The 27,902-nt window shown below is 39.2% G+C and overlaps 1 long non-coding RNA gene across 1 annotated transcript; it reads left to right on the forward strand.

The window, feature by feature from the left end:
* Window positions 1–1,523: 1,523 nt before the first annotated feature.
* Window positions 1,524–27,520, forward strand: LOC110468224 (uncharacterized). Its single transcript, XR_002465044.1, has 3 exons — window positions 1,524–1,563; window positions 2,359–2,429; window positions 27,493–27,520. It is a non-coding gene; the product is annotated as an uncharacterized LOC110468224 (long non-coding RNA).
* Window positions 27,521–27,902: the final 382 nt, after the last annotated feature.

A 27,902-nucleotide genomic window follows, 5' to 3' on the forward strand; every position in this document is an offset into this window, starting at 1 on the left:
CCAGGGCATCTTGAGTGTCTAGGGATCCAGGGCTGTGTATCTACTGCAGGAGAGACTAGGGACAGGGAATGAACTCTTGGGGCTGCTAATGCTTGTTTTGCAGTCTGGCACTGTTTGTGTTGTCAGGACCAGTTTTGTTTTCCCCTCTCCCCAAGATGATATCCTAAGATGTTTCTCACCTTCAAGGCATCTGTTAAACCACAGATAATGCAACCTGTAGCCTGCATTTTGTACTGATAAAGTGTTGTCTTGATGAGTTGTGACACTGCCATAGCATTATTTAAAATGCTCTGAACTGAGAATAATGCACAATTAAATAGCATCTATGAAATCAGGGGACCAAAGGGGAACTCTTGGCCAAATATTAAGAGTGATGAGGCAATGCCATCCAGCTTGAACTTTATTTAGCATTGTGGGTAAGGTAAGGTAATTGTGGGTAAGGTAAACCTTAGCTTGTATCTGAGCTGATGGAAGGTACTGTCTGCTACTAAGTGTGGTACCTGTGGTTATATTCTACAAGTCATCTCATGATCCTGTGTGGGAGCAAGAACTGAAATTAAAGACCTCTGTATTTCTAATTCTTGTGCTCTTCCTCTGCAGAAAATGCTGCACTGAAATACATTAAAAGAGAAAAAATCACCTAAAGAATGTAAAGTGATGGTTCCTAATGACATACTTGTTTTGTCATCTCATCAGTTCAATGGAGAATTGTCAGCAGAGCAGGACTAACTCTTCTCTCTGCAGCCCCTGGAAGCTCTGACTTTATTTGCAGTAGAAGTTGGACTGAATTCTGAAGTAATAAGAACTTTAAGTCAAATACATTACTAAAATTATGTGCTACGGATGCATGAGGGATTAAAAGAGTTTAAAAATAATGATTTACTCAGGTCAGCCTTGAGGATCAAAGCTTTGGCTTCAATGCTGTCTCAAGTTGGACTTTAGTATCTCATGGGATAGTTTCATGGCTCAGTGCAACACAGATAATTTGGCATTCTAAGCTGTGAACACCATGGATTAATAAAGCATTTATAGTATCTTTTAAATTATTATTGCAAGCCAAGTCTCATGCTCTTTCTGAGTGCTGCTGTGTTTGTTTCTGAAATGTGCAATTTTTGTTTGGTTGGTTTTGTTGTTTCTTTTTTTAGGAAAATATCCTTGAAATTGAGAGTAGGTGATTAAAACCAGCAGGAAATGTATAAGAGAATTCTTAGTGATCTAATAAGGGATTTAGCAACTCCAGCAGGGGAGAAGTATTTTATAAATTTGATATGAGGGTAAATAGTATTATCTCTGTTTTGCAAATGCAAGAACTTATCCAAGATCATTATTCATAGTCCTTCAGCTTTTGTGTTTCTTTTCTTAGCTAACTACATCATGCCCCTGTCTCCAGCAGAAGGGCAGGAAGATGCATAGAAACTGAACTTCTTAGCTGGGATTAGCTCATAAGGCAACCTTAAGTTTTGGCAGCAAATCAAAGGTTTACAGCACATGAAGAAATGAAACATGAGGACAGTTCGTGGTGCTGCTATCAACTCTCACTCTATCGAAGTCCAACAAGCAGAGGTCAGAGTAATTATCTCCTAGTCACTTTTGGGATCTTTGTAGCAAATTATGCACTCGGATTGTGCTATGGGAGAGCATTGTAATGCTTGGGTAGTTTTGGCACAAGGCAGTTGCTCTGCAAGGCTCCATGGCCCTCTCACAGAAAGCTCCTGGCCTGTCCTTAGTTTAGGAGGAAAGGATATGATGGTCAGTGTGCCTAGTTCCTCTCATTGAGCCTTTTCCAAAGTGCAAAATATCATATCTGCTTCCTTGCCATGTGCTCTTTGAAGCAGAGTTCTAATCCTCTCAAATGGACCTCTTAGGAAATCGATACAGTGAACGCTGAGTACTGGTACTTTGCACAGGTTTGGTGCCTTACACTGAATGTTCTATTGACAGACCAATGGAGTAATTGAGGAGGGTTGTATGGATAAAATTAACTGCTAACTTCTAATGTAAATATGAACATTTAGACAAATTGAGTAAAAGGGCAAAGTGACTACCTAATTATTATGAAAAATGGTATTCATGTTTTGTACAATTATGGCTATATTAAGCCTATTTCAAGCGACTAATATGCAGATCTGATTCAGAAGAGATTAATTGGTGATATGAACACTTAAGCTATATAATTTACTCTGATTGAAGAGGCAATAATAAAATGTTGTATTAGAAGATGTTGGATGAACTTTTGCTCTGAATCCATTCACTGAAAATGCTAGGTAAATCTCCCCTTATTCAAAACTATTAAATACCCTAATTTCAGGATTTGACTTACATCTCTGTTTTCTTTTCTTTTTTTTTTTTAATTATTAGTCGAGAGTCGTTGCTGTGGCAATAGCCAGTTCTGTGATGAAATGAAGCACATTCCAGATTCAGCTGTTAAGGTCTGTATGGGGGCCCTTTGGCAGGATCCAGCAGGGTGCTTATTAGAAAACACCTGCCCCTTTCTGTTTAATATTCAGCACCATGTTTTTGTTCTTCACAAGCTCACTGGTTATCACAGGGCAAGTCTCTGGGCACTCCACTAGTTGCAGTGAATAATTCACTGCCACTCATTCTCACCCTAAAATAGAGAAACTGTGTTTTGTGTATCATGCTGGCACCAGAAATTCCCTGAATCCATATTTTCTGAAACAAAAGGGAAGCTGCAAGTCATCTCCTTACTTCCATTGACAATGACATAGTTAAATACATTTAATTCACTCAAGCTCATATATTCTGATCCAGAATCAGAATTTCATCTGCACTGTGTGAATTCCCCTGAAAATTGAAATAAGAGGAGAGGTGGACAAATTACTAAACTGCACTATCTCAAATACACATCATAAAGCCTGATTATGATTAGAGTTCAATTGGAGGCCAGCTATATATGTAGTAGGGTATAGCTCAGTTTCATTTCCCATAAGCACAGAAGTTGCACCTGGATGCCAGTACACATGCTATGCAAATGTGCTTAAATGCTGTAAAGTCCTGAAGTATTAGCAGAGCAGGATCCTATAACAGCTGTGGCCAAAAAGCCTAACTATGTGCAGCTAACAGAGATATTAAATTGAATGCTTCTCTTACTTTTATAAATGGCTGCTTTGCTGTCTTTGTCAGCAGAGTGGTGGCATTCATCCCATTGCTAAGAATAAGAATAAGATGACCATCTGCATTTCTGTAGAGTGATGGCTACCCAGAGCGAGTTCAATAAAAGAAAATTATGGCTTTGTGCTTCGCTACAGCCGATAAATCACGAGCAGGTCTTACACTGAGGCAAAAAATGAAAAATAGCATTATGTGGCAAGACTTTATAGGGTACCAGCTGAGCAGCCACTTGAATTGTAATGCCCCCAAAATGAATGTCATGCAAGTGGTAATAATGACCTGTTCATGAGGAGCTGACCATGCTGGGTTGTTAGGGACACTGGTGGATATGTGTCAGGGGCCCCAGTGATTGTGTGAAACAGTGACAGCACATATATGCCAGCTATGGGGGTGTTTTCCATTTTATTCCTTCAGAATAAATCTCTTCAGTGCGAGTTCAGCATATCATTCCTCTCCCTTTCTGTGACCTGGGGTCTTCTGCTACAGCTTATTTATTCCTTTAGCCTAAAAGACTATGTCCTGGAAACTAAAACTGGTTAAAAGATGCCCTCAGGGACCTCTTGGAGGTGGTACAGATCTTCTTTTTAGGGTTTGAATACGTCTGGGGTTCTCCCATCAGATACATCACTGTAAAACCTCCAGCTGTCTTATTTGTCAAGTAATAAAAGCCTTTCTCATTGGTGGGGACTCTAAAATCAACTGAAACCTAAGCAGGAGTTTTTGATATCCCAGATCAATTTCTCCTAAAGGCAGTTGATTTTCTGGTCGTGTTTCCTCTTTCAGTTTACTTTGAAATCAGTAGTTAAGGTTCTAGTAGTTTCTCCCTAGTTTAGTTATCCTGAGTAGGGGAGTGCACTGTATGCGTGGCTTTGCAAATGAACAGAAATATGTGCTAAATGGGGATGGAGTAAATACTATAGAAAGCGTGTTTCTACATAGAGTTTTGACTGTTATCTCATAAATATTCTTTGGTGTCTACAATATAGTAAGGTGTTTTCAAGATAGTAGTAAACTAAATGACCATTTAAAGGTTATTTGTAGCCATTTACTTACAATAATAGGTAAACAACTGCTTAAAGACAAATTTTGATCTGAATTGTGTAGGAATGGCTTAAGGAGCCTCTGATCAAATCAGGTGTAATAGAGATCCTACTGTGGCTCCAGACATGCAGAACTGCACTTCCATCTATTTCTTTTTCAATTTTACAGTCTCTGCTTAAATACATGGTGATTGTCAGTCAAGAAATGCCTCCAGGTGGATTTTCCCAAAGGACACAGCATGATGTCAATGGGAACAGTGCTTTAGAAAACATCAGCTTGAACAAATATTGAAAAACATAATAATCACTAAAATTCAGTTATCTAGAACACTATTCCACGCGCTGTAGGGGAAAAGGAAGAAAAATTAGAAAATACGTTTTTGCATCTGAGATTATTTATCATTATTGCTAATTAATAAGCCTTTGGGCTGTATTTATTCTGTAAAGGCCCACTAGATGTCAGCACATATCTAGGCTAGCACAACTGGAGCAACAACCATCTGGTAGTAAAAAAACCCCTCTGCCCTGGAATGATGTATTTAGACAGCGCAGAGTCACCATCCCAAAGTGTTTTGTTTGACTTCATGAAGATTTCAGGTACCCCCACTGTAACAGTGACTGTTTTGGCCATCAAAACTGGGGGATTTTATGCACATTACTTTTTGTTCTTGTTTTACAAAACACTTTCATTACCATCTCCATTTGGTCCATTGTCTTTCAGTAGGCACTTCTCATATGAAAGTTTACCAGGCACTATATAGTGAGGATGGCTAATGCTTTGTTTTTATTTGAAGATTTAATGGCCAAACTTATTTGAAACATGAATATGAAATTTCTGTTTGAAATGGCAAAAAATCTGAATAAAACTTCAGACATATTATTCATAGCATTATATGATGTAAGACAAAACCCCACACCCCATGTGTATTACAAGTATATTCTACTCACCTGTATTTCATGTAAGAAATAATGGGAAAAAAATTCACTGTTATGCATTCAGGCTATTTAAAATGCATAGGCACAGTTCACTGCTTGTACTATTTTAAAGTGAGATCAAAACCCTCCTTGGTGAATTTTGCCACACAGTAGCAAGGATTAGTATTCAACCATATATATGTTCATATGCTGTGTATTCCTTACTTAATATTTGTCTAGATACAGTGTCAAAACAAAGAAGAATTTGGGTGATTTTGGCAGGTAATCCATTTTTCTTAACCATCCATACCTTCAGGAAAATTGTGTTTTGGAAAATATGACATATAAACTCAAAATTGTTGTTTGGGATTCTGTCCTAGTTTAGGGCAAATTTGGGAAAAAACCTCTGGAAGGAGTCCCCAGAAAACAAACCCCCACGGCCCCTCCTCACCCACCTGGTTCGGGAAAAAATTTTCTCTGAGACAAGTGGAAAAGAACCTGTTTGTTTAACAAACAAAGCACTCCCCAACACCAAAAAAAAAAAAAAAAAAAAAAAAAATTAATAACACCAGATGACAACAAAACTCTTTCACCACTCTGAAGAGATGAACAAATCCAGAAAGTCTTTCCTGGGAGTGGTCGCCTGGGTCTGGGCACTGGGGATTGCTCTGGGCACTGGGGATGGCTGCTGCAGATCACAGAGCGCAGGATCTCTGCTCCTCAGTGTTTCCCAGATCCCAGTCCAGAGCAGGTTGGATGGTATTCAGAAGAAGGAAAGGAAAAGAAACAGTCCAGGGAAAGAATTTGACTGCTTAACTAAACTAACTAGGAAGCAAAGGCAAAAGCAGAAGCAAGCCAAGCAAGCAAGCAAAGCAAGCCAGCCAGCACCAGCCTTTTCTAGGCAGCAGACCATGGGGGGAGGTGAACCGGCTGATAACAAGGCAAAACAAACCTTCACTTTCAGAGTCAGTTCTGAAAGCACAGAACATAATATCAAACATAAACAGAATACATGACTGGAGATACAAACACCATAACGTCACCCTAGGACAGGTTTTTTTCTAATATGGTGCAGGCCATGGTCCTCATTAACTATTCCAGCAATTCAGACTTACTGCTGCTGTTAGCTGGAGTCAGGGAACATCATGTCATCACTGAGCGAGGCTTTAGTGAGCTATAGTGCAACCCCTGCAGCTGACCAGTTATCAGGGAAGGGATCCCTGCTCCTTGTTCACCCCATGTCATCAGAGACACTCAGCGGAAGCATGTGAGCTAGAACATCTGACTTACCTGCAGACACCGTCTGAGCTGTACCTGAGGGGCAGGTGCAGAGGAAGCCTAGGGATGGGATGCCTCAGCAGAGGACCTGAAGTTAGCAGTGCTGAATCTGGGCCCATAACATGAAGTCATTTGGCTCTTGGCCCTTAAGCCTCTAGCACTAAAGCCCTAATTTCTCTGTTGCCATCGTGTCTCTGCCGTGGCAGTGGCACTGCGTGTATTCCTTGCACCGAGTTACGGATTCCTGCAGACTCTGAGGTTCTGGGGAGCTAGAGAAAAAGCAGAGAGGCTTTTCACTGGCTTGGAGTGGCTCCAGCCTGTCCTCAGACGTGACCTGGTGTGAGAGGTGTAATCTCATAGTAGTTGCAGCCATTCTAATTGCACTTAGCATATTTTACTAAGTCTCTGTCCCAGCCTCTGTGCAGGGTCTGTGAGTTGTATTTTCAGCATGGCAGAATGTTCAGCAGGTTTGCAGTACATTGCAATAAGAGGCCTCCCCCATGGTGCCTGTGTTAGAGCATGAGGAGGTGCCTCATCCTTGTATTATTTCAAAGCTGATAAAGAGCTGACCAAACACAAGACAGGGAGGGAATGCGGAGTAAGGCATAACTTGGATTCCAGAGGGACAGCAAGTCTGCCACCAAATTTTGCTCGCAGAAAATGCATCCTGCTGACCTAAAAACTTGACTGACCTTATTCACACTGTGCTTAAGGCAGGTTGCCTAGCAGCAGAGATCTTAGCAGAATTTAGCCACAAACAATGTCTTGCTTTCTCATGTGTTAATAAAATTTAGGATGCATTGGAATTTCCATGCCAAAGGTGGAAGACAGCCCCTCTGGATCTTGCGCAAGCCAAACAATGCAAACCTAGATAGGCTGGCTTTATTGTTCCTGGAAAATGAAGACTATTTTGATTGTGCTTGACATCTCGTCTTTTTCTAATGTGAAATAAAGGAATTAATCTTGTTTTTAAAACAGATTGCTCTGAATTCTGAGTATCTGAGCAGGTTAAAAATGCTGATAAGTGGGAAGGAGCTGAAGAGGAGTAATACTTGGTTTAAAAGTAAATTTCATTGTGACTACTTGCGGATTTCCTATCACGTGAATCCTTGAGAAGTATGTGAGGAGACTGGATGAATAAACGTGAGTGTTAGAGTTTATTAATACTATGTCTGCCTGGGAAAAAAATCAGTGTTTTTTATAATTGTCTTGATTTGGAAACCTGATCCAAATGGCTTTTTTCCCCTTAGCACAGCCCTGTGCCTCTTTCATCCAAAGCAGAGGCTGATTGTCAGCAGTGTTAATGAAGGAATGACAGCATCCCTTTAGCTGCCATTGAGTGAGAAGAAGTTCAGCAAAGGGGAAGTGAACCTTGCAGTTTTCCAACACATTCAATATTCCCTATTACAATAGCATCAGCCAAGGATGAAAAGGGAAGTTTTTGGTTCACCACTGAGCATTCTCTTTCTCAGATTTGATCTTTCTCCATGGATGACTTTTACTTCTAAGGAAAGGTTTTGGTTTTTCAGATCTTAAAACCAGAAAGGCAAATAATGCTTAAGAATTTCAAGTCTGGTGAAAGGTAGGATGGTAATTTTCAGTGTTAATACAGTACCTGAAAACATTTTCATTTCTGTTTGGTTCTAGAAGATGGGCTGTGGCATCAACTGGTTGTTTTTCTAGCTTTTTGTTGGTCCTGGAATAATCCAAAAAAAGATAATTTTGTAGTACTTATTCATGATTATGGATACTGGGATTCAGAGAAATAAGTATTCCTTTCTAACAAGGAAGAAATTTAACTGGAAATCATTTATGTAGAATAGTGTTGGGTTCTTGAAAATTTTTAACCTAGAAAATCAGAATTCAACATTTTATTTTGAAAGATTTGTTCCATTTCAACTGCACACAGTCATTGGTCTTGATGCAGTAGTTAGTAAATGGAAATCCTATGACTTTTAATATTTTGAAGTTCATTAATCATTCATCCAAAATAATTGGTTTATTGCTAAGAGGAAATAGTCTAATAACAGTGTTACAGTACGGTCCTTGCCTCTCAGTGCCAAAACATTACTATAAGTGGATAACAGGACCAGAGATATATTCATTAATTCTATACCATTTTTCTTTAAATGAGAACCTTTTTCTATGTAGTTTATGTTCTCTTTCTATTTATAGCATTTCACTGCTCTATGGCTCTTGCAAAGAGGCCTATTTTCTCAAAGTAAGACTACCTTTATTCTTTCTGGACAGGACTTTTTGGGGATGCAGTGCTGTCCTGTGTAACTATAAACCCTGAATCTTGATGTGTCATGGTAGTCATGGGCTTAGAGTACTTTCATGTCCTGAACCAGCAGAGGAGCTCTGCAAGCTGAGTGACTGTGCTAGTAAACCCCTAGTTACACATTCTGCAGGGGTACATGTAGCTTTATGTGATGAATCAGAGAGAATGAAGCTGGCCATTAGAGTGCACTTGATGTTAATTGAAGCTATGACTCATTCCTTTGCATTTTTCCTTCCCACAAAGAATATTTAAGTAAGACCCTTTGCTCCTTATAAGGTCTTTAAATCTGTGTCTAGCTACATATCTGAGAAGCTGCTGATCCCTGTGGTTGATCAGAAGGCCTGCTATCATAGGCATGTGAAACACTTTGAAATCCAACTGGAAAGCTGACCAGGATTTTTGGGCAGCCTGCCTTTCTGTAGCACACTTGTGGGATTCTCTGGTGGCTGGTTACTCTGCATCTCTTTGCCCAAGACCTACTCCTCTGTCAATTTACTCATCATGAACCCACACTGCTGAAGCAAAAGGCAAACAAAGACAGTTTTTCACATTTCTTTTATTTCTTTTTTTATTTTTTTTTATCCCTGCTGAAAATTAACTAAAGAACAAGTTGCAGTGAGCACACCACTTGCCTTGTTATTGTAAATGCATGCAGTAAGTGACAGTCCTGGGCTCATTTTCAATTTGAATTGACCACGTACCTGAAGGATAGAAAGGAAAACATTGCAGACAGTGACACAATTAGTTGTATGATACCCAGCAGGCAGGGTCCAAATAAAGATCCCATCTCCACAAGGCGGGAATGGGTTGGCTAGAAATCCCTACATATGAAAGCCTTGCAACAACAGAATGTCATTATAAAATGTATCCCTTTTTTATACCCTAAGAATAAAAAAATCCTGTGGTGTTGTGTAGTAAGGATATAATTTTCAACCAAGTTCTGCAGCTTGCTTAAAGGTTCTTCACAAGATTTTTTCCACTTTTCTATTAGATTCTAATGAACTATAAAAACTGGGGATTAATTTGCCCCATTAAATGCTAAAAGATTAATACTTTTTAAGTTTTTCTAACAATTTAGAAGTGAATTATATAGTTGCACTGCAATCATGCCACTTAATTTTACTTTTCATGTCATTTTTCTCCCAGCATTAATTTTGTTCCTGTTGCAGCATTCAGCTCAGGACATATCTCACTGCAGTCCATTATCTGACCAGTTAAGCCTGCAGAAACAGGGAATCTTACTTAATTGGAAAAATGCACTGATGCAGAAAAGGTACATGTAACTTCTTGCACCAGCTATACCTTTTTAAAATGCATCATTGCAAAGATGACAAACTGCCATCGGTTCTTTGATCTGAAAGATTTTTGGGAGCTGCTGGAGTCAGAAAGTAGGAGGACTGAAGACAAAAATTCTTTTCATGTCATATTATGGAATAGATGTATAAAGAATGACTACATTGGGAAGGACCAAGTGAGAGTTTCTAGAAGCTCTTCAAAGCCATCAGTGTAATCTGATTTAAGAATCCCACTTCCTTCTCTATGTACTAACGTTCTCCAGGTCGACTGTATTCCAGTGTGCTTCACAGAATTAAATAATATAGCTGCCTGGATAAATAACAGCAGAAGGAGTAGTCAGCCACAGCAAATTATAGACTTGGGGAACAGCTGTTTTTCAGCTGAGATTTAAAATGAAATGGCAAAATTACAGTGCATTTTTCTACTCCACAGTGGCCCAGAGGATTTCATCAAACTCCACCACACCTGAAAGCTATCAAATAATAAGCAAAATTAATCAGACAAGAGGAGTAGCTGGAAGACATCAATGACCTGGGCCCTACTGGTACAACCTCTATTGAAAAAGAACCTTGCTAACACCAGATCAAATGTAACGTGACATTAATTTTCTTCTTTCTGACCTTGCTTGACTGAACGTGCTGGAGCATTTAATTCTTTATGCTGACATCAGAAGGAGCTAATAGGAGAGTCCAGTGGTAGCCAAGCCTTTCAGTGGCCAGTAGAGCAGTGTGTGAGCTTGGGCAGTTCATTCCTGGAGTAGGGTTCAAAGATTGACTGTCCTTGGTGGTTGGCAATTGTGAACTGTTTTCCTTGATCCCGATAGCAGAGCAGGTTTCCAAGTCACCAACTGCAAAGCCAATGCTCTTGTGGAGGTGAAAAGAGCAAACCTCAACCTGAGAAATACAGTAGAAATATCTCAGTTTACACCTACTGAGAAGTATGATAAAGCAGCTGTAGCTGATCAGAGTCTGTATTCTTAGCTCAGACACAAATCATAATCAGAGACAGTTTTAACATTTTGAATAGTATGGGGAGAAAAAGATGGAGATACATGCCATAATATATCATCTGAAAAGGTCTTGTAGGCATAGTCATCAACTGTTTAAAGATTTCACCATTCATATATCTTTTTAAATAGTCTGTTTCTTTCAGAACCTGTACACTTAAGATTTGACACATTTCAGCCAGAGAGGTGATGCCACTACAATACCATATCCCAAGCCTAAAGAAACACAATTAATGCTATAAAAATTGCACAGCACTGGCTCTTTTTTTTTTTTTTTACTGCAGAAATGTTGATTTAGTTAGATCCTTAACTGTCTTTTCCCTGTGGTACCCTCAGCATCCCAGTAACAAAAAGCCATCTGCTTTTTCCAGCCTCCATTTAACACCCGAGCAGGAGGAGTCATGCTGTGCCCAGCATTATTTGCACTCATGAGAAAGAAAGGGGAATATGTTCAATGTACTTTTTAGGGTTTGCCGAACAGCTTTGGAAATCAGTGGCAAGATTCACCCTGATGTTAGGAGTTTGTACATATATATATATTGCTCATCTAAAATACAATATTTAAGGTGCTCCCCATAGATTTCTCCTTCTACCACAATAAAACCCACAAGACTTACTCCACAGAAATTTGGAGGGGCAAACATCTCACTCTAGGTGTGTTATGTGTGTTCTCTGTGCTCATTTTAGGGCCTGATAAATGCACAACAGTGCAAAGTAATCTGCAGGTATTTTGTGGGAATAGTTATTGTGTTAATACTAAAGAGTCATATGTGTGAAGGATATAAATGTTACATTTGATGAGAATTTTACAAGAACACTTATCTTTGTTAAACTTAGTGAGTTGGTGTTGTTAATGACATTCTGGGAATCAGAATTTGTGAAAAGAAAAGATCTGTATCTGTATCCTCTGCATCTGTAAATGTTCACTTGTAAGAAACACATTCAACATTTGAGATGCTCTGCTTTGTCATTCCTGCAGTAGAGCTTTACTTACTTAGGTCTAATTAATTTTTGTTTTAATCTTTCTGTGCTTGAAGATACATGGACTGAATTTTGCTCATCATCCCACCCACTTATGCCACTTGTGTCAGGTTTAAATATGAAAAAGAAATCAGTGTTGTACAAAAGGGATATAGCATAATGTCAAAAAATACTGTGCAGTAGAGGATTGATTTTTTAAAAAATATTCAGGCTAAAAGGGATGACTGTTTTTCAGAAATATATTTTAAATTTTTACAAGATAAATGCTCTGCTCTGGCAAATGATATAAAGCAATTGGAATTAAACAGATAATTTCAAGGGGATAAAAATCACAGCAATGCTAAATGGAAATGCCTGATGAATTTACAAGGAGACTAATTAGCCATACACTGTCTGACCCTGCTTCTCATTGCCCAATACCTCAGAGTCTAACATCAGGAAGGTATGGAGAAATGGAAAATATTTGTAATCCATACATTGTGAGGATCCAGTGGGTCTACCACAGGAGAAAGAACAAACTGATGTATTGCAAATAAGTGTTCCATAGAACTGGTAGCTGAAAATAAGTTTTTAATCACCATCTGCCAGCAAGCACAATGTTGAAATACACATGGTCGTAAACATTTTGGAATCCATAAGTCTTTCTGGGCTGCCTTCCTAAAAAATAAGGTAAACAGTTTTGATGTGTGTTTAGCTGGTGAGCATTTGGTCACCCACAAAGTCATCTGCTTGAAAATGTTGTCTTTGCCATTGCTAAGTGCCTATGAGAAGTGAATCTAGCATGGAAGCATGTAGAGGAAGAGAGGTATAGATGTAGGGCTAAACTTGAACAACATTTATGAGTAAAACATGCATAAAGCCTAAATTCTCTCTGACATTACCCTGCACTTTTAAATTCGTTGAGGTGAGTAATGAAATGTAGGTGAGATTGGCTTTTTCCAACTGTGAAGCTTGCAGGAGAGTAAGACCTCTTTTTTATGTCAGTGTTGGTGGTAACAGTGGGAGGATATATCTGCAGAGGGCCATGATACTGTAAGTAATGGAGCTGAACACAGTGTTTATTGAAGCTTATCCAAAAACCCTATTTTGTCAAAAACAGCCTGTATGTAAATATTAAATGCATATTGAAAGTATGGTTTTGAAAAATCATTATTTTTAGCAATAGAATAGAGAACAGTGTTGCCAAGATATAATATGTGTACTATATACTTCTGGACTGGATTATTATTTTCTGAAACTACTGCAAAAATTATATGTTCCCATGACTGCAAAGGGAGCACTTTTTAGAATGTTTACATTGGGAGATTAAAGTTCTACTCCCAGCTTTTGCATGAAATTAAGATAATCTTAGTTCCAGTAGTTCTTAGCCTTCCCATCAACACTGATTTGGCTTTTAGACTGCTTTTCCCTCTTTTAAAATTGATAGCCTAAAAAGATCAAAGTGTTCTGCATGAGTTCAGGAAATGGACACAGACCTTTATTTTTACTTCTATGAAAACTGAGTCAGATGAGTATGATAGTCTGATTTTCTATGGACTCCACTCCATAAGATGGATGTCAACATATGAAGGAAAAAAAAACAAAACAAAAGTATTCTATGACACCAGTAAGCTAAGTTTCTGGGTTCACCTAATATTTTATTCTCCTCTGTATATTCCCCTCAGCAAGAAGATGGCTTGTATCCTGTGGCATATACAGAAACAACTAAACCAATGATGTACTGTAAATTGTTAAAATGTTCCCAGCTCTGATGTAATAATTCCCAGGTATGGGTAATTCTGTGGCCCTTTGAAGGCTGAGTGTGGAATGTGCAATCTGGATATATGGGTGCTGAGGTATCACACACATTTATTGGTGAATGTGTTGCTACCAAAAGCTTGAGTTTTCATAATGGTGCTAAAATCCAGGCTCAGGGAGGGGGAGCGGCCAAACTGACTGTGGTGTAAGAAGCCCCACATCAACAAGAAAAGCTGCTGTAGCAGAGCAAGCAGTCCAACATGATTCCAGCTCCTAGTACTGCTCACTGGTGTCCGCTGGAATGTGTCAAACAAATGAATATGAATGGGCTCCAGTGGGAGGGATGGCCTTTTCCTTGCAAATATTTCTTCAGCTCTTAAGTTGCCCCGCAGCAATAATGCTTGGCTTTTTATAGAATACTGCCTGATTCATTGGCAACCTTTAGCTATTTTATTGATTTAGCATTTCTTCAGAGATGTAGTGAAATATATGACCTGTGGACAATGTGATTTTTTTGAAAGCTGGTGCTGATGTCAGGGATATGTTGTCTGGTTCAAGCTCTGCTGCCTCTGGAGTTCACTTGAAGTTGTTTTAAATATGCTTTCTACTCTGTTTATGAACTATACTTCTTTTTTTCACACTTGGTAAGGGTGCTGTTTTACACTGCCTTTAGTGTGTATTTCAAATCTTGGCTGAATTGAGTCATTTCACGGTGAAGTAAGTGGAATGTAAGAGAAATATGCCATGGCTGGGACACTGTGACTTAGTATATCAAAACTAATAAAGAATGAGGAAGAGGTTGGGAACATTTATAGATTCCATTTTATTTATTTGTTAGAAGTAATGAAGCAAAATGTTTATTGTTTTTATCTGCTCAGCAGTTGAAATCACAGTGAGAGGTGATAGCAGGCTCTGATGGAATTGTGTGCAGTTCATCTGAACACAAGGCTAGTTGGTGGGTTACTGAATCAGAAGCTAGTGAGCAGGCAGGGCTGGGATTTGGGGTGTGGTGAAAGTGGATTCACCACACAAGAGTTTTAGGAATAGGAGCACAGACCTGAGCAGCTAAGTTTATGTTGAGACATGGGTGGGTTAACTGTGAAAACTTCTGAGCCTGTGACAGCCGTTGCTCACCATTTGATGCCAGTGTCTAAATGTAGCTCTAACTTCAGGTTTCTATTTCTGAAAACTGGCCCAAATCTTTGTGAGTTTATAATTGTGCAGCTAAGGACAAAACCTAGCACAGCAGAGACGATGGTATTCACTGTCCTTTGGCAGATACTTTGTAATACCAATATGTCAGGCTGAGCATCCTTCAGCTCCTGTGCATGTATGTATATCAAAAGATGATTTGATTGAAGGAGCTCCTACTTTCTGCCTCCCCTTCCTTATATTCGCTTCATCTCTTCAGGAATCCCACAGGTATTATGATTGCATCAGCTGCTTTTGCTACACAGTTCCCATTCTTCTTTTCCACTGTAGAGATGGAGCAAGAAGGCCCTTGATAAGCTTAAAGTTACTTCTAGTCCACTGAAAGCTGGAGCCAAGAAGCTCAGAGACAACGTAATATGACAGCACCACTCCACACCATGCAGGGCATAGCTCAGTCACACCACTGAATATGCAGGAGACAAGCCTGGAGTTGATGCATCTGGATTTGGTGGCAGAGGCAGTAGCTGCTGTTGCTACACATGATTAGCAAGATGTGAAAATTGCCTCATCTAGAAACAGAGGGATTTCCAAAACTGATGGGTCAGGTTCATGCTAGAGCCAGCGATAGTGTAATACAGAGTGAAAGCAGCTGGCCTTTCCAAATTCTGTCATGAGCTGTAAATCACAATGTCCCTCTTCTCATGTAAACAGACCTACTGTAACAGCTCATCTCTGTGAAACTTTAAATAGCCAGGCCTGAAATAACTCCTGTGTCACTCCAAGTTTGTGCTGATGCATAAAATTACAGTGGGATGGAAATACCCTGGTGACTGGAACACAAATGGTTGTGAGTTTTTAATGTTTGCCTAAAGCCAGGTGATTGCTGGTGAACCAGAAAAGCAGAGGATTAGTGCCATGTTCTTCACCTGGCTTCCTGCAGTGGCCAACTTTTATGGCTGGTGAGGACTGCTACATTGAATGGTTGGTGCTGGTGGGTGGTTTAGATTTCCCAAAAGAAAGTCTGATGAAACCAAAACTGCTGTCCCTCCCCCTCCCTCCCACCATCACAGGCCACAGAACTCAGGGTTTTGTGATTGTGATAAGCAGCAGGTTTTACAGGCCCTCAGGAGTGGCTCAGAATTTGTCTGAGGATCTCTGCTGACACAGGCATCCTCTTTCCCTTCCCAAAAAAATGGTGTCTTAGAATTGATTCTGATGTTTTAATCTTTAAAACAGGAAGCAGTGAGAGCAATAAAATTTAATCAACAGAGCACTTGTTTTATCAAGTAAATGGATAATTGTGACATTTGACATTCTTATGAGGCTGTCTCTTGAACATTTGCCTAATTATCTCCCCCCTTTAAAGATTCTGTTCAGATTCCTATTTAGCAGTTCACTGCATAATCAGGTTCAGCTTTTCTGAAACATTTTATTTTGTTTTTGTTATTGTTATGTAGTGCATTCTCTTGGAAATGTCAAGTATGTTGTCAAATATTGTACTAATTTCAGTTTTCTTTGTGTCAGAGCCCTGGACTTTATTAAGAAAATACATACTGTGAGTAGGTCATTCCAGTAACTAGCTCCATCCTAAAGAGCAATGGCATCACTCAGTTGAGATGTTGAGAGAATCTCTGTACAGTTAAAGGGACCCTCTCAAGATTATTTTATTTTATGTGTTCCTGGGATCATCCATTTAGAGCAAAGTGTCTTTGCATTCCAGAAGCATGCTTTTGGCAATGCATCTGTGTCACCTAGCTGTAGCTGTCAGAAGTGGGGCTTTCATCAGGCTCCCTTCTAAGTTAATGGAGGAAAAAGCATCTCCATGTGGTAACTCATCCCTAGCATTTGCAATAACTAATCTAAAGGTGAGTGGAATTTCCCTCTGAAAACTCTGCTTCTCCCAGCTGATAGAGAAACTGTAGAAAGTGGCCTAGACCAGACATTCAAGACCTATACAACAAAAGTTAGGTGAAAATTAGGTCTGATTGGGCAAAGTGTCATTCTCTACCTGACAAGTCTGTGCAGGTTTCAAAAGTGACAAGACAAATGGACTAAAAAATAAAAACACTATCTTCAATAGTTCGGGAAGCTGTATAATGCTAATGGTTTCCATCCACTTTTGGATGGTTTCTCTACATGTTATCTGTGTTCTTTTCTTCCTTAAACATCCAGTTCTGGCCCCTGTCAGAGAGAGGATTCCAGCAGGAAGGACCCTGGGACACACCTGCCATCAGCTGCTACTACATTCCTGAGCTCCACCTACATGGAATATTTCTTAGTGTTCTCTCAGGTATAGTTACAGGGGAGAGATGTTGTGTGTGTTTAGAGAAATAGTGCAAGGCCTCTGTGTGATCTGAGCTCCCTTCCTGCTTCAAATAGTCCACAGACCATGTGCCAGACCTTGGCATGAAGTTGGCATTGAGTCCACAAAGTGAGCTGGTTTCCTGAATAGATGAGAAGGCAGGTGGCAAGCCAAAAAAAGCTAGTTTAAAGCCTGTGAATGGAGAATGAAAGGCACAGATGTGTAAAGACATACTCATAACTTTAGACAGGCATTAATGAGTGTGTGTCCTAACTCTCATGCCAAGGTTATAAGCCCCTGCTTACGTGCAAGACAGATCTAGTTTGTCTGGCTCAAACACTGGCAGTTCAAACTCTCATATTTACAAGATTTATGCCTTTGCCTTCATCCAAAGAATTGAAAGAGTAGCTCATTCTCTCATGTTCCATTGCTTTTGTTCTCATTACTATAAATGTAAAGGTGCCAGTTAGAGCTGGTCAGAAATTTTTATTATTAAAGCTTTAAAATTTAACGGTGAAGTGAATGTTTTACATTTTGGCCCTTCTGGTTGCTCCGTTAAATATTTTGTGTGATCTTCATTAGAGTATCAATACAGTGGGGTGCTGAAATACTTCAAATAATTTGTCCTTGGGGTCTCTTTCTCTTGATCTCTGTTTTTGTTTTAAAAAATTGTTGTCCTGTGGTGGAAAGGTTTATTAAGTTTCAGCAGTGTCACACAGTAGTGCAGAGATTAGTCCCAAGTCCCCCACAGGATAAGGAGTCACAGGTGTATGTTATGTGTGGCTGGCACTCCATTGAATCTGCCAGCATGTCTGTCATTTGTCCCAGGGCCAGTGGAGAGTAAGGATGGCTCATTTAGCATATTGATGGCAGGGCACCTGGAGCTTTTCACTCATTCAGAACATGATTTTCCTTCTTGTACAGCTCACTAGTCTGTCGGAGTGATTTCATGTTGAGGTTTCTCTCACAGCTTCCAATTTATTACACCAGGAAACACTTTGGTCCTGCTGGTTTTGGTGGGAAGAATCACAAAAGTATTCCAAGCCAAGATACAAACATCTCTCCTTTTACACCTCTGACCTGGTAGATGATCTTTTCCTTTCTCCTCTTCCTCCTCCTGCTTCCTTTTCACATGCACTCATGTTCTCTTGCTGCTGTTTCATCTCCCCAGCCTTACATGCAGGAAGTGCCCACCTGGTGGTGGTTTGTGTTGGAGGTGTTTGCTCTCAGCCTGGTGTGTCCTGGCAGGTGGAGCTCCTTCTTCAAAGGGAGGTGAGGAGGCACTGCTGTCCCTGCACACAGAGATCAGTAATTTCCTTACCAAAGAGCAGTGGCTTTAGTGCTCCTTCATCGCCTGCCTGCTGAGACCAAGAGTTCAGATTATTGTGTACTTTCAGTGAGATGTGGGAAGAGCATAACAAGTTCCCTGTTTTGGAAGTTTCTCCTTTTACAGCTCTGATTCTTCCAGATAGGCATGACTGTTTATATGAAGAGAATAAATAAATATGTGCTTGTTTTGAGAAATATGCTGGGTTTGAGAATACAACATCATAGAATAGATTTAATTTTACTGCAATATTATCAACATTGATGGCAATGAGAACAATAGCAAGGCAGAACAGAAGGGTAATGTTTTTCTTCTTTTCTTCTTATCATCTTTGTATTGTTTTTCCTTCAATTTGATCCTGCTGCTGCACTCTGAGAACCTTTATGCAAAGCATGGAGAGAACTTAGGCTCTCATCAGATTACTCATTGCCTTGCAAAACTGGATTTTAATGGGTACTTGATGTCATGCTGGGAAAATATTCTTTTGGGCTGCTCCATGACATCATTATTTTGATATTCAAATCCTTGGAAAAAAAGATGCTTGCATGCTGATTTGATCAAAAACTGGATCTCGCTTTTAGAGGATCTATGCATCTTTTAAAAATGCCCCACTGAAAGCATTGACTATGTTTATATGTCTAGCAAAATTAACATAACTTTTTAAACCAAATGAGGAATCTCTCTTTAACTGCCTTTTTTATGCAATAGTACCATTAATACATGATACTTTTGGTGAGTGTGTTTCCATTCTGTACCACATAAACAGTGAAAGGGAATAGAAAGGAAAATCCTCAGGAGTAAATATTCAAAAATCCACATGGCTTTTATGGGTGTGCCTACCAAGAAGTGAAGTGGCACAGCATGACCACACTTACCAGGAAGTATCATGTACACTAAGGGCACTTCTGCAAGAGTGCAGGAATTCACAACACCTCTCTGTTTCACTAAAAGCCTTCATGAAAACAAATTTTTTGTGCTTACCTGTGGCATTTTTGTAGTTTTTCAGAAGTGTATTCATATTTATCCTAAACTCTTGGGAGGAAATTCAGTTTCATTCATGAGCCAGGAAAAGGTATATATGACCATTATGTCACACTTATAGCCTTGATTTGATGGCTTAAGTGCAATTTTCTACACAGACATGAATTTCATTCTCCAGTAGTTCTAAGGATGCTGTTAAAATTTGCTATATGTCACATTAAAAGGACAGCCTATCTTATGGTCCCTGTCCTTAACCTTTTTTTACACATACACAAACTATAAAATAGCTTTACCCAGAGCAAAATTGCATCGTGCCTGCTTCCTACTTTCCTTCCTTCAATAATAAATAGGTAATATTTTGTTGGTCAGAACAATATTTTAATTTGAGAGTAATTCAGCAAATTCTATTGGCTGCAATAACAACAAAAAACCTAAAAAGAAAAGATGGAAATGTTGACAACAATAGTTCTAATATTTTCCAAACATAAGTATTTTCAGGATTAGAATCACAGAATCAGAGAATCATTAAGATTGGAAAAAACCTCTAAGATCATCAAGCCCAACTATTAATCAGAGATTTTATTTAGAAGGGAGCTTACAACAATAAAGGGAAGTATCCCATTCTCCATTAATAGCCCAAAATCCAATTGTTCTTGCTTGGACTTTGAATGAGGAAATGTTAAATCTAAGCTCAACCTAAATTACAACAGTGGTTCTCACATCTTGAAACAGTGCTTGTTATCCACCTCTAGGATGGTGTTTTTGACTCTTCCTGATGTAATATTTTTCATGTGCATAATACAGAAACTTACACCAGATGAGACGGGCCAGATAGCTTCCTTTACAAATGGGTCTAAAGCCATCCAGAGCAATTCTCACTGTCCCTCTCTGGTCAAGCAAGTATTTGGATATGGTCTATGCTAAAGATAATACTAAAATTGAAAACAAATAGGTTAGTGTTAAAATATTTTAACATTTCTTGGTTTGGAGTCTGAACAAGAAAAATTGGATTTTCTTTCAGTTTTATTCATAATTGGGAAAAGCTTAAAAAGAATATGCTTTTATATACGTATTAATTATTATTTGCACTGTTAAGTGTTAGAGCAAGGAGCTTTAAGCAGGTTAAACAGCATGACTATATTATGTAAACATGGCTGTTGCAAAATCCCACCAAAGGTAAAACTAATGTAAAATCTTATAGATGCTTTATTACCAAGATATAGTTGAATTCATAGTTGAATTACCTTAGTGAATTCAGGGGTCACCTGGCCTGTAAAAATGTCTTTGAATCCTTTCTCCGTTTCCAGGGACCTGAATGCTGGAAACAAACCAATAAGTAGGCCTGTTAAAATGTTTAACCTGGCTAAGTATGAACAGCCCACAGCTCAAGAGTCAGTGAAAATTGTGTTACTGAAACAACAGGCTGGAGAGATGACCATTAATATGTAAATAACTGGTCCTTCTCTGTTGAGCTGTAGCCCCTTTTCTGATTTGTCAAGGATAAGATTCAATTTGGTGGCCAATGGAACTGGTGATGATAATTATTGGAAAACAGCATTGCTGTTTCCTTCATAACAATCCTGCTATGTGGTAATGTTTTTTGGGTTCCCAAGAAATATTCCTTTTTATATAGAATTTATTTTTGGTGCAGAATCAATATTTTTCATCTTGTGGCTATGGAAGTCTGCTGAAGTAGGTCAAGTTACATGGCTTTAACATTTTTTTGTTTCCAGAGGAATGTATCCTGAAAAGATCCTCAAAAGAGTGTTCCTTAATATAGACTAAATTTCCCTCTACCTCTGGCATTTACAACACTATATTCATTCAATTTATTATGTTTAAAATTAAACTTCTGCTATCATTTTTTTGCGTGACTCAGTTCTCTTTTAAGATTTCCCCACATACAAAATTTCCTCTTATTAACAGACGTATCAACTATCTTATACCAGCTTCTTCTTCCCTGCCTGTCACCCTCAGGAAACAACACTAAGGGCTTCTGCTTGAATTGTTACCATTTCCATTGGGTTGCTAGGCACATGTAGGCTGTCATTTTTTCTTTTGCTTGTTTTTTTCCCCTCCTCTCTTTTCCCCTCTTTGTCTCCAAGTCCATTTGTAATATATTTGTGGAGTTGCCCTTCAGCTTCATTAATGCATTGATTTTTTTTTTTTTTTGTTAATTTATCTAATTCCCAGTCAAATGAGGACATGGTACTTGTAAATCATTTAGTTCCTCATTAATCTCTTCCAGTGCTGGTTGCACTTTTTAGCTGTCTTCCAATTTACTATCTCTAGCAAAAAATATCCACTCTTCCCGTCACTTGTCACAAGTAATGTCACGGTTGCTGTGGATCCATTGGCCTGAATAATCAACATGATTTTTTTTATTAGAAATCAAAATTTTTGCTGCTGCTGTAGAAAGCCAAATCTTTAATCCCATGCAAGGAAGTTCACTAAATTAAATGCAATAAACAGAAGATCTAAAGCTTGCTCTGTTACTTTGTGCCAAGTACTATTCATTAGTTTTTCTCTAACAATAGCTGTAGAATATTAAGATGCAGCTGAGAACAGCAGAAACCCCAAGAACTACATCCTTCTGCCTTGATACCTCACTGGCAGAAATCCTGTTGAGATGAGAGGAATAAGGACTTCAGCATTCACTTGAGAGTAGCAAATATCAGCTTAGTCAGAACCCACAGAAAAAGAATTCTCTGCTCCCATCCTCGACTATAAACATTGGTATCACATCAGGCTTACAAGCTGCTTATAGGTAGATTGGCAGGACAGGCAGGGTGCCTGCTCAAACAGCAAACTGGCAAGAAAATAATTTTCCTCTGAAATGGAACAGTGCTTTTAAGGGCAGTAGGTGATACTCCCCCTTCCTGGTCAGCACCAAGCGCTGTCCTAGCAGAGTAAGAAAGAGAATTAGACTGAATTCCCTACTGAAGGGAAGGGCTGTCGTTGCCCATAAGTGTTACATCAGTTTTATTGTTGAGGCAGAATAGACCTCACCTTCTATGCTCCCTGGCCTCCCTTCAATTGTATAAGACTTGACTCGTGTCCCCTAACACTGCTCTGGACTCTGTGACAGCTTTGCAAAGTGGCTTTCTCTGCATTTCAGACATTTGCAGTGTATTTCGGTGTAAGCATATATATACTTTGTGATCTTTAAGACATTAATCTCAACCACTGTTATCTTATTTTGAAAAGAGGCAGATTTTACCAGTAGACTCTTGATGTCACTCATCCTGACTTTTTCCATAGCCTTTGTGCAACAGTCACTGAAAACAACTTCAATGCCATGGTTATTTTAGTTGCCATCCAGTGACTCATCTTCGTCTGGCTGTAATGGGATTTAAGGAGCTTTTAATGTTCTCTGCTGTGTATGGGGTAATTGCTTGGACAATAGAATGATAAGTATCTTCAACTTTAATATAGATAGAGATGTTAGATGGAAAAAATTAAAATGCATGGACATTTTGTATTTAAGACTTCAAATAAAAAGTACTGCATTTTCAAGAACAGAAGTCCTACATAGGGAAAATCAGCCCACAGTGTTTCTTCATGTGCCAAAAAATATCAGAGGAGGTGGAAGAAATTGGTGTAGCTTTGTTTGTAATATATATACTGGTTAAATTGCTGCCCCTTGCTGATCTGTCTAATCCTCTTAATGAGGCTGGGTAAGCAAAAAGGAGGCAGTAATGATGCTGACGACTCAGAGATTTCTTCGTGTGGAAGAAAACAAGCAGAAGATGATTGTCTAAACAGAACAGCACAGTGACTCTCCAGGTGTCCTTTGCACCTGTAAAATGGTTGCTGGATGGCAAACTTACCAAGCTCAGGGCTCCCAGTGTCCCTGGGTACAAGTGCTAGAATACAAATTTGTACATTGTGAGAGTGTGAGATTTGCTGTGTTTCAGCCACCCTTCAGCTTGCAGGATGCAATTTTTCTTAAGCCTAAATATGTGTTGGTCCTTTATGTTTGAAGAATGAGGCAGCAGCAAAACAGCTCAGAGGCAATAACCAGCACACAGAGACACTGGGGTGCTTTGTTCTGCTCTGATGAGTGGAATGTAACCCATCTTTCTCACTGAAACTGCCCTTATCTGAGGATAAGGGATGGTACTTGTTTGACACTTCCTAATTTGTTTTGGTGTTCGATTTTTGGGTTTTTTTTTGTTGTTTTGTTTTGTTTGTTTGTTTTTTGTGGGTTTTTTGTGGGTTTTTTGGGGTGTTTTTTTTTTTTTTGTTTTTTTTTTTTTTTTTTTTAATAATGAAAGATGTTAGGGGTATGCTTTGTATTTAATTATTCCCCCATGTGAAGTTCTGGGACATCATCCCTTCACTAATATTGACTGTTTATTGTAACTTTTCATTGCAAAACTTGTAATCACTCCTGTTGACCTGGGGCTGCAAACTCCATGGAGAGAATCCTAACCACTAGGTGACAGAGTTAAGTTACTTTCCTTCATTCAATGAGCTTTTAATTTTTCATGCAAATTGAAGCTAACTCAGCCAAAGAGATTGTAAAGATTCTGCCCCATAAAACAGGCAAGCATCTGTGGTAAGAAAAGTTTTGTGAGGGACCAGTTGAATTCCATCAGGCAGAGGATGGCTGTAAATATATATGTTTTCACTTGCTGAATTTACCACTAGATTGTGGTACAGGAGAGGAGGCAGCGGTTTGTCTGCTAGCTGTGCCTCCAAAGGCAGTAATAACACTCCTCCTTTAGCCATGCTGATAGTCCATCAGCTGAATCACCCCTCAGATGGAACAAATACTGGTGGAACCCAGCAGGGCTTGACACTCAACTGCCAAGTGATGTTAAGTATCTGTGTGCATGGCCAGAAATATTCCAGAGACTCAGGGAACACTCACATTTATGTTTGAGTCCCCCGATGGAATTAATGGTTTATATGCCAAGAGGGGAAGGAGACAGGCAGCAGTTTTACGTATCTAGGCTTCAGGGTAGGGAGGTAAATACAGAGAGAAGTGAAATGTATATGCCCCAACCCTTCTGTGCATCTGCTACTTAGAATCTATTTCACCTGAACAGTATGGCCTTCTGACATTGCAGCCTCATGCCATGAAAACCACAGTAATAAATGTTTGGTGCCAGCTGTACAAGTTACACAAAGAAAACTAGTTAGAAGAATGTTTAGAAAGTTTAGAAGATATGAATGATTTCTGCAGGGCATTATTTTTTTCACCTGCAAGGCTTAATTAGTAGGGTTCCAGATTGTAACGGTACAGTGCTTGAAAACATGTTGGTTTATATTGAGACAGGTGTTTTTCTTAATGGGATGCAAGTTTTGATGATACAGTGAAGTTGTTGAAATATCCAGCAGCACTTCCCGAGACAGCCCCAGCTCATGCACAGTGCTTTGAATATTGGAACCCATTTTGTTGCAGGCCAGGAAGTATCACATTTGACTTCCTTCTCTTCACACAGATCTTACGTCAGATTTATTTTTAAATTTGTCACTATAGAAATCTACACGATCTCTACCGTAATCTTGAATAGTTGTAGCAGGGTCAGTACAATGCATACTCAAATGTACAAGGTAGATGGCAATGTCAGAGGCAGCACTGAACCTCCCCCGTGCTTTGCCTGGGGAGCTGTTACCCTGCTATACACAAGGAACAGAACAGACCCCAGTGCATTTCACAGTGCAGAAGGCTTATATGCTCTGAACTGAGCACTGCCTAGTATTTTTCACTTTCCATCCACACGCTATAAAGCAAAAATGTTGGTATACATATTTCTAGCAACTGTGAGTTTTTGCACATTGGTAAATACCATAATTCTCTTCTGCTTGTCAAGATGTACTACTTTTGAGTGTGGGGCTTCAAAGGAGGCCATTTAGAAACATGATTTTCCAATCTGGATTCACACTTATGTACCCCCCTAAAAGCGAGTCACTGAGACTGCAATTTTGAAATCCTGCTAAAAAAAAAGCAGTATCTCTCTCTTGACATGTCTGTGCACTAACTGCTGGAAAACAGTTAAATCATGGGAATATTTATAGCACCAGTGGGAGAATAAAGTTAGTCCCTTAACTGTGACAGAGCCCATTTCAGTCCTGTCAGCTGTCTCTGTTCTTAGCTGAACATCAGAAAGCAAGTTCCATTCAGTGGTAACTTTGTGCTGCTCTCTGCTGCGAGCTGAAGCTTCAGTGAGTGTTAGTGTGAGTCTCTCATTAGACCCTTCTGTCTGTACTGGCTGCAGCTTCCTGCTTTTGATCCCTGGTCTCTTGAATCTGACATCCACTTGTCCTCTTGATTGTGAAATGCTTCATGGAAGTTTTCCAGTCCATCTGTGTGTAGAAGATTTTAAGTGTATGCTAATTTAATTGTAAATTATTGACAAGATGAATACGGAAAGATCTGTTTGTATGCTTTTGATACTGGAGAAATCTGATCAGATATTTTCCATCAAGGAAGCCTCCTGTCCTGGTTTCCCCTCTTTGTATGCTTCATTGAGACTATATCCTGCTTGGCAAGTGGTCTGAGAAACTGAGAACTAGCCCCCACAATATCCATAGCTGCACATACATGAGGGGTACAGTCAAGTTTAGGCAGCTCAGGCAGACTCATTATGTCGGCGTTTGCACCTTTAGCTCTTCAGTGGCAATTGTAAATTCCTTTCCTGCAGTTTAGGATAGAGAGGCTCAGTGAATGTGTTGTGAAACATGCTGAAAAGCGCCCTAAGAACAGTCTTTAAGCAAGGTGGATATGATTAATTAAAACCACAAGTGAATTTCCTTAGCTAAACCTATCAGCAATTGTTCTTTGACCTTTCAGTTACTGTGGGTTGTTATTAGGATTATTTTTAGGATGTTATTAGGATGATTGTCACTGTGATTAAGGGCCCAAAGCCATTTTCCTCCTAAAAGGATAACATACTCTTTTTATTTTACATTAAGGAAATCACAGACCTGTCAAATCTCGCAATTGCTCAAAGGCTCCTGTCTGCTCCTGCCATGGCACTGCATCTCATTTTTCTCACCTGACTGTCCTGTGCCTTAGCCATCCACCAGAAACAGCCTGTCCTTTCTCCTGCTTTGTGGAGGCTGATGATGGAGGATGTGCAGGACCAGTGTGACCTGCAGTGTGCCTGTTGTGGCACCTGATGTGTGGGTTGGTAAAGAGGCAAAGCCACAGTACAATGTGGAGCACAACTACACCCTCTCATGTGATCCAGCATTCAGGAACCTTTTGCCAGGGTCTTTCCCTAATCTCCTTTGTACAGATCCTTGCTAATTATCTCTGTTGTAGACAATATAGTTTATATTTCCATCCTGCAAACTGATCTTGTGCAGACTTTTCTAATGTATGAGAGCTCAAAAAATATTTTTTTCAGGTCCAGAGAATATTGCACTTAAACCCCGAGTTCTTCCAGTTAGTTGCTGGAAATTAAATCCAGGCTCTTTGATTCATGACCATGTCTCTTTCCTGTTATACCTGAGCACTGATACCCTAAACACTGAATTTTGGAAATTTGATTCTGAACTTCACGGTCTTGGCCTCTCCATCTGTGTGCACATACCCAATGTCCTTATATGCTCTGAACTGGTATCTCTGTTTAGGGACTCCTGTCTAATATTTCTGGGACTTGGAATTTGCTCTTTTAGATTCTTGGCAGAGAGACTTGAAACTGTCCCTCTGCTTTATTATTTTGGCCTTTAGCCTTTGTAGGGATATCTTCTTCTTTCCTGAGACTTGCCTTTAGCTCAGCAACCTGTGAGAATTCTGTTATTTTCTTATCTTTTGTCCTCTAGTTTTGCAGGGATTCTGATGTAGTTGTGATCTGCACAGGTCACTGATATTGCAGGGAATGAGATTTCTGAGAAATTTTGGTCTTGATGTTCTTTTTTCCATTTCTGTTCCCAAATACTCAGCATCTTCCTTTTTCTCTTGGCCTCAATTTAATATCTCATCAGCTTTTTATTGTCAACTTATTAATGTCTCATCAACACTTAATATCTTAGCAACTTCACACTTTGCGAACTTCAACAGCATTTTATCTACTTGATGATGTTGAAACAATTTAAAATGTCTTGCAGGTCCCTGATTCAGTTGCAACATCAGAGAATATCCATATGGAGAACATTTCCTGAAGAGGAATCAAAACAAGTTAGTGAGATACTGTCTTATTATTGTTTTTAAAACCACTATATATTCACATCCATTAAACTTGGGCATAGACTGCTGAAGTTAAAATTGTCTTTGTTGGAATAAACATTGTGGAAAAAATTTACATGAGACCTTTAACGATTGCAAAATGCAACAGATTTTTTTTTTATTTCTCTTCCTCCTGAAAAAAAAAAAAAGAAAAAAAATATTTGGTAACTAAACTTTAATGATCTGAACTCTTCCGTGAAAGTTTTACAGATTCTGTGAGCAGTGTCATATGATTTCTATTGTTGGGAAAATGTTCTAGTTCTATCATACCTAAATATATACCTATTCTATT

Source organism: Lonchura striata, chromosome 1, assembly GCF_046129695.1.
Source record: "Lonchura striata isolate bLonStr1 chromosome 1, bLonStr1.mat, whole genome shotgun sequence".
Classification (NCBI taxonomy): domain Eukaryota; kingdom Metazoa; phylum Chordata; class Aves; order Passeriformes; family Estrildidae; genus Lonchura; species Lonchura striata.